General features: G+C 41.3%; 1 long non-coding RNA gene across 1 annotated transcript in view; it reads right to left on the bottom strand.

Moving 5' to 3' along the window:
* Positions 1 to 2,791: 2,791 nt before the first annotated feature.
* Positions 2,792 to 8,230, bottom strand: part of LOC124227782 (uncharacterized) — a 111,655-nt gene continuing 106,216 nt past the window's right edge. The window contains exon 4 of the long non-coding RNA XR_006885552.1: positions 2,792 to 2,860. This is a non-coding gene — a long non-coding RNA (uncharacterized LOC124227782). The remainder of the gene's footprint in view (positions 2,861 to 8,230) is intronic.

Here is an 8,230-nt window from a genome sequence, read left to right as displayed (position 1 = left end):
TGTGCCTGTGAGGGAATTCAGTAAAGTTACCTTGCAAAAGAGTGAGATGGTACTCACTGGGTATGGAGGTTGACCTCAGGCACGGCCAGGAGGATAAGGTTGTGAGTTAGGTGATGGACTTAAAGGCTACCTTGTCCAAAAGGTCCTGAAGGCTCTAGGGGCTGAGGGGACAGTAGGACAAGTGCAAGGAAGAGCATCCTTAGTGGGGCAGAGGAATGGGACTGGTATGAGATTAACAGCAGCGCACGGCAGCAGCCTGGGAGGTTGATTCATCAGGTGGGTTACTTCCAGACTCTGTATCTGGCTTCTCTTCTCATTACCTAGTACCATCCCCTAGCTCAGCTTCTCATAATCTATTCCCAGATTAATGCAATGCTCCTTTTCTGGTCATTGAGCCCTCCAAACCGTCTTCCACACCTTGGTAAGACAGTCTTAAAGAGGAGCTTTGGTTGTATGACGTCATTATGCAAAACTACTCAGTGGCTTATCATTACCACTGAATCAATTACAAATAGATTTAGTTTGATATTTAGAAGCTTTTAAAGTTTGGCTTTAGCCTACATTTCCAGGCATAGTTCCTTATTATTCTGTCTAGTTTTAATGAATATTTAAATTTTTATTTAGAAGCTGTATTTCTCATGTATTTGAGAATCAGACAGTATTACAAGGTTTGTTACAAAAATAGCAGTCCCTGGTCCCAGGCGTGTGCCTCTCTGACTTTAGTGGATACTCCCTCCAAAGTGATTGCACCACTTATATTCCCACTAGCAGGAGAGGAGTTCCCTCTGCACCAACACTTACTATTATCAGAATATCTGCCAAACCTGTGGGTGTGAAATTTTATCACATTGCTATTTTAATTTACGTGTTTCTTCTTACTAGTGAGGATAAGCATATTTTGATATGCTTATTGGTCCTTAAATACAGATCCTTTGCCTATTTTCCAACTGGGTTGTGAGACTTTTAAAATACATTCCTTATACGAATTCCTTCTTGCTAATTACATTGTGTATCTTCTCCCAGTCTGTAACTTGTCTGTTTGTTTGTTTACAAGGGATATTTTCATCTCATCAGTTTTTAAAAATAAGAATGTAGTAAATTTCATTAATCTATTCTTTTACATTTTATTCATTTTATGTTGTGTTCAAGAAATCTTTCCTTATCCTGATGTGACATAAATAAATTTAATTATATTTTCTTTCAGAAGTCCTAAAGTTTACTTTCCAAGTTGAACCGCTTAAATCACCTGGCATTCATTTTTGTAGGCAGTGTGAATTTGGGACCTAATTTTATTTTATTTCCATATCATAGCCAATTTTCCCCGAAGTTTTAACTTAATAGACCATCGTTTTTTCTCTTAATTTATATGCAATATTCCAGCTAATTGTAAATGTGCTAATTTACTTTAATAGACTTTCTAATGTTAACTCCTTGCATACCTATGGTAAACAATAACTGGTTCTCATATATTTTTCCAGCACTTGGTGGGTTTGATATGTAAATATTTTATTTGGAATTTCTTCTATATTCAGAAGCAAAATTTGAATTATGGTTTTTTTCATTGACTCATGAACTACTTAGAAGTGATTTTAACAGTCCGAAAGTATTTGGAGGGTATCTTTGACTAACTATCCCTAAGTTAATTGCACTCTACTCTGAGAATACAGTCTCTCTCCATGTACAGAAATTCTTTGATATTTGTTGAGATTTACTTTGTGCTCTAATATGTGACATATTTTTGTAAAGGTTACATTTGTCTCAACACAACATTCTACTGATAGAGAGCTGTATGGATATGTACATACTTGCACAAGTGTAAACAACCTATGTACATGTTTTTATGAGATCTCAAACCTTGGATATCATTTGTCATCCTTAAGCTCTGTAGTACCAATTGTTGAAAAACAAATTCCAAAAATCTACTACTTTTGTCTAAATGCTCACGTCCTGATGCTGAGTGCAATGCGTTAGGAAAATGGCATAACTAGAAGACAACACAATTACCTAAAAGAGAAAAATGACTGACACAAACACTGCACCAAACACCGACCAGAAACTTAAGATTTGAGGTAAGTCTGTTAGAATCTACTGTCAGGCTCTAGGGATTTTCAGCATCTCTATTTTTATCTTTCTCAAAAGACCGTGCAATAAGCACATTAAACATATTTACTGTCATTTTAAATTCATTAGTCAGAAAACAGCTGTTTACTATCTTCTGAATAACTATAGTACATCAAAATTCCATTGTCAAGGCACCTTAATAACATTTTACCAGTAAGCTATTGTCTTATTTCCTTTAGAAAATGAGCCTTTCCTTTAGAAAATGTCTTTAAATGAACGGACATTAGAAATCAGCCAAAATCAAATCTAATATACTACTGAAGAAGATATTCAAATGGCAGCAAAGTGATAGTTTTCATTTGTCAGAAAGTCAAAACTAAAAAGGCCAGTAGTATCCAGCATCAGCTAGTGTGCCGAGAAATGGGTGAGCTTGCCCACTGTTGCTGGGAGCAAATACAGCAAATCCTTTGATCAAGAACATTTGCTTATTTTTGGCTGTTCAGTGTCTACTCTGCTCTTTTTGCCATCTGTATTTCAAACTGCTTTTGAGGAGAATTCCCCGTTGTGTGTAGGCTTGGCAGCAGCTCCTGTGGGGCTGCCTGGTGTAGCGGTCAAGGTTGTGGACTTTGATGTCAGACAACCCCGAGTTTGATCCTTGACTTTGCCGTTTACTCTATCATCTTAGGAAAGTTGCAAACTTCCTTGAAACTCACCTTTATCAGTTATTGATGTCTATATGTGAATCTTTGTTACATTTGTTCCAATGGGACAGCCACCTTAGGTCAGCTTCCAGTCGAAGCTGGGGAAAAGCAAACAGAAGAAATGGGTCCAGGTGTGGAGAACAGAAGAGAACTGAATTAACTGAGTCCCTACTGTGTGCAGGTACTCCCAGGTACTTCACACACATGGTCTCATTTTAACCCCCACAACCATTTCATAAGACGGCATGCCATTAGGATGCCCATTCTAGAGATGAAGAGATAGTCATTCCCAATGCCATATAATGTTTAAATAGCAGAACCAAGATTTAAACTGAGGCCTGTCTGAAACCAGAGGCCATATATTTAACCACTATTTAACACTGCTCCTCAGGGCTCAGGAAACACTGAGGGGAAGCCATGAAGACTCCAAATAACTAAGGGAATGGGGATCTGTGTGGGGGAGGGAAGGCTGCAGTCCAGCTCATCTTGACGGGTGGATTATCGGCCTAGCCACCCAGTTCACCACAGAACCACAATTCCAGACAGCAGGTCAGCAGAGCCCGCCTTCAATGCTTGAAGAATAGTTTCCAGGTGCTCCTGAGGATAAATAAAACCAGTAATAAAAGATCCCTTCAGAAAAGTAATGAGATTATCTGAAATGGCCTGCTTTCTTTCTAGGAAAGAATCAGAGGGATATGTCACTAAAAAAATGTGATATAATCACAGAAGGAATGGCTGGACATTAGGAAATATTAATCTCAAAAGAGCTTTAGACTGTTGCTTACATGAAATATATTTGAAATCAGATTTGGAACGCTTTGCTATATTTGAAATAGATGAAGAAGAAACTATGCACAATATGAATTTATTCAATAACTAAGTCTCTCTCCAAGATCAGTTTTCTACTGGAGAACAAGAATGAATACTCAAGGGACAAAAACAGGGCTTCAATTATTATTGAATCAGTATCACACATTCTTACAAGAAGTGAACATATTTTTTAATAACTTCAATTTTATTCACCAAGGAAAATACTAGATTTATTTATGAGGTGAACATATTCAAGATCCACAAGCCCTAAAACATCCCCATTTTGTAGGAATTCTTTTGACGTCTTCATTGTCACCTGCGCATGTCAGGTCTGCTGCTACCAGTTGCTGGCAAGGTATGAACTATGTGGTACAAACAATGACCTGAAATATATAACTGAGATGATTCAGCTACAATGAAACAATGGATAAGTCCAGATACCTGTAATCTTTAAACAAAACCCCCAAATTTTATAACAAAAAAGAAAATTCAATAACTGTAGAGAAAAGGACTCATTCACTAGAACAAATGAATAAAATTCATAATAAACTTGCTGTCTTTGTCAGCGTCGGTTGCTATAACAAAATATCATACACTGGCTGGTTTAAATGACAGACATTTATTTCTCACAGTTATAGAGGCTGGGAAGTCCAAGGTCATGGTGCTGGCTGGTTCCGTTCCTGGTGAGGGTCCTCTTCCTGCCTTACAGATGGCTGCCTTCTTGCTGTGTCCTCACATGGCAGAGAGAGTGAGAGAGCTGTGGGGTCTCTTCCTCTTCCTGTAAGGACATTAATCCCATTGGGAGGCTTCACTCTCGTGACCTCATCTAAACCTAATTACCTTTCAAAGGCCGCACCTCCAAATACCATCACATTGGGGCTTAGGGCTTCAGCCTATGAATCTTGTGGGCAGACAAACGTCAGTCCCTAACACCTGCCAACTATTAACTCCAGAAGTATCATCCCTCAGAAAACTATAAGAGCAGTTTCTGATTTCAACCAATTCTCTGTAAAGTTCTTACTTGCACTAAATTTTCTCTCGTAGTTCCTGCTCCCTTACCTAATTTATAAGTTTACTCCTTCTTAATTAAAATTGTCCAGTTTTGCCTAATAGTGGTCCTTTCACCCATGAGAGCTGTCATTTATTTCATTCATCTATCACCTGGCATGCAAAATTGAAAATCATTCTCTTTTAACGAATGAAAACCCATTAATAGGCTATACACACACTTCCTTTATGTACACAGATGTAACACAAAAAATCTTTTAAAAACAAACTACAACATGTTTAACTGAACTTGGATTTCTCCACACAAGAGAATCAAAGGGTGAACTGGCCTTCTAAAGGTGTCAAATGCTCTCCATGATAATCCTCAACCTTTCCTTGTTGAAGAAGTGCCCCCAATTGATCCAGTGTCTTGTCATCACGCACAGGGCTGTGGGAGAGACTGTGGAGGCTGAGACAGGACCAGGGGTGGTGGGTACAGAGCTGTGGCTGCCAGCTGGAAAGCCTCTCAAGGAATGTTTGGGCATTGCTGCCTGTGTGCTGTGCTCCTACCATAGATGGGATGTTTGTGGCCCCCTCAAATTCACAAGTTGAAATCCTAATCCCCATTGTGATGGCATTAGGAGGAGGGGCCTTTGGGAAGTGATTCAGTGATGAGGACTGAGCCCTCATGAGTGGGATTAGTGTCTTTATAAAAGACTCCAGAGAGATCCCTTGACCCCTTCCTCCATGTTAAGACACAGGAAGAAGAAAGCCCTCTGTGAAGAAGGAACCCACTCTCACTAGACACTGAATCTGCCAATGCCTTGATCTTGGACTTCTTAGCCTCCAGAATTGTGAGAAACAAATGTTTGTTGTTCAAAGCCAATCAGTCTATGGTATTTTGTCATAGAAGCCTGAATGGACTAAGATAGAAAACTGCTACTGAGAAGTAGGGTGCTGCTGTAACAAATACCTAAAAATGTGGAAGCAGCTTTGGACCTGGGCAATGGGTAAAGGCTGTGAGAGTTTTGAGGTGCCTGCTAGAAAAAGCCTACATTGCCATGAATGGACCATTAAGGGCAATTCTAGTGAGAGCTCAGGAAGAAAAAAGGAAAGATACAGAGAAAGCCTCAATTTCCTTAGAGAAAACCTACGTAATCCTAAACAGTAGTTTGGTAGGCAGAAGGATGGTGAAGGCCGTTCTGAAGTCTCAGGTGGAAATGAGGCACACGTTTATTGGACGATGGAGGAAAGGGCGCTTTTGCTAGAAAGTGGCAAAGAATTTAGCTAGATTATGTTTGCATCCTATTGTTTTGTGGCAGGTAGAACTTACGAATGATAAAATTGGATATTTGACTCCTCAATTGCTAAGCAAAGTCTTGAAGGCGCAACTTGGCTTCCCTTGACTGCTTACAGTAAAATGTGAGAAGAGAGAAATGACCTAAAGATAGAATTTTTAATCAAAATGAAACCAGTGGAAAGATACCATTAGGTATCTAGTAACTACAATTTTTAAGGCAGTTATTAATTGTAGCTTTTAGTTGTTTGCCTGCCCATTGTTAGCTGTGCTGCTTAGGAAGTATACTACCCAATTCCCACTAGGTTCCTCACAGATAACATCCCTGACTCTCGGGTCACTACGGTAATGGATGCTTGAGTTGTTTTTCAAGAACTAAGAGTTGACTCCTATCTGGTTAGGCTGGTCAAGACCACCAACCCACCAACTGGGTCTGAGCAGGTGTCTGAGAGATGAACTCTTGACATCAAGGAACTAAAAACTCCACTCTCAGATCATGCTGACACCATCATTTGGTGAACAAGTGTCCTATGAAGAGCCACGAGGCTTGACCATGCTCATGCAGACCATCAATGACCTCACTCTTCCTTGTTTCCAATCATCTATCCCCACATCTCAGACCACTCAGCCTCTCTACCTCATAAATATCCCTAGTCCCCATTTTCGGGGAGGCAGATTTGAGATTTGTTCTCTCATCTCCTCAGTTGGCTGCCTTGTGAATAAATCTTTTCTCTGCTGCAAACTCATCATCTCAGTGATTGGCTTTTTGTGTGATGGGCAAAATGAACCTGGTCCAGTAATAGAAAGGGAAGCAGAACTTAAAAATTTGGAAAATTCTCAGCCTGTCCATTTTGTAAAAAATGAGAAAGCCTGTTCAGGAGACAATAAGAAAGATGTGGTCAAATTTGCTAAGGAGGTAAGTCTGGGCTGGCATTGTAAACAGAACTCTGGTGCTGTTTACCAAGGCAGTGGGGGGATTAGTCAGCCATCTAAACAAAAGGCAGGACCTATTATTCAAGATAACTGGAAGAATGATCTCGTAGCCATTTCAGAGAGCATCAGGGCTGCTCCTCCCATCACAGGCCCACAGTGCAAGGGCCTGTGAGGCAGAACAATTTCAAGGAAGGGGCCACTGCTGCCCAGTGTGCCTTGCAGCCCCACACCATGGACTCTGCTCCCACGCTCCGTCCCTGTGCTCTTTGGTTGTCCTAGATATGGCTGTGGCAGGACCCAGCGTACTGTGTAGTATGCCCTGCAAAGCTGTGAGGCTGTGGCTGCCTCCACCTAGATTTCCAAGGATGGAGCTGCCTTGAACTCCTCTGTTCACGCAGAGGGTCATCTCAGGAGTGGGGCCATCACAGAGAGGCCCCACTGAGGCAGAGTCTAGCAGACCCATGGGAGTGTGGCTGCCCCCACAACTCCAGACTGGCAGAGCCACCAGCTTGCAATTCTAGTCCAGGAGAGCTGCAATGTGGGCTGTGCCCAGCAACCAGCAAATTCAAGGGGGTTCAACTCCTGCCCCAGAGTGTCTGGATGGTGGAAACTCTGGTGGGCATGGAGGGCAGAGCCTTGAGTCAAAGAAGATTATTCTCGAGCCTTAAGTTTCTGACTTGCTTGGGACCTGCCACTCCTTTCTTCTTTCCTGTTCCTCTCCCTTGAGATGGGAATATCTGCGTTATGCCTGTCCCACCATTGCATTTTGGAAGCACACAGCTTGTTTGATTTTACAGGTTCACAGTTAGAGAAGAAACTGCCTCAGCATGGATTGTACCTGAGTCTCAGGCAGATCTGACTTAGACAATATTTAGATGAGACTTTGGACTTAGACTTTGGAGTTGTTGATGTGAAGAGGACATGAATTTTGGGGAGCCAGGGGTGAAATGCTATAGATTGAATGTGCTTCCCCCAAATTCATATGTTGAAATTCTAACCCCCATGGTATTAGGAGGTGGGGCCTTTGGGAGGTGATTAGGTCATGAGTGTGGAGCCCTCCTGAGTAGGATTAGTGCCTTTGTAAAAGAGACCCCAGAGAGCTACCTCTGGCGCCTTCCACCCTGTGAGGTTACAGCAAGAAGGCCTTGTATAGGGAAGTAGGCTGTCACCAGATGGGGAATCCACAGGGCTCATGATCTTGGACTTCCCAGCTTCCAGAACTGTGAGAAATAAATGTCTGCTGTTTATAAATCAGCCAATCTATAGTATATTGTTATAGCAGCCTGAATGGATTGAGACAACCCTGCTCAACATGCTGGGCTTTTACATATTTTCGAGACTCTAAGAGAAAAATCCACAGCATTTGTCCACAGCATAATTAAGTATAGAAAGGGCATGAAAAGCACATAGGGGAAACCTAGAGGAGCTTCAACCCTGATCT

The sequence above is a fragment of the Equus quagga genome, chromosome 16 (assembly GCF_021613505.1).
Source record: "Equus quagga isolate Etosha38 chromosome 16, UCLA_HA_Equagga_1.0, whole genome shotgun sequence".
In the NCBI taxonomy this organism is placed as follows: domain Eukaryota; kingdom Metazoa; phylum Chordata; class Mammalia; order Perissodactyla; family Equidae; genus Equus; species Equus quagga.
This window is presented reverse-complemented; position numbering and strand designations above follow the sequence as displayed.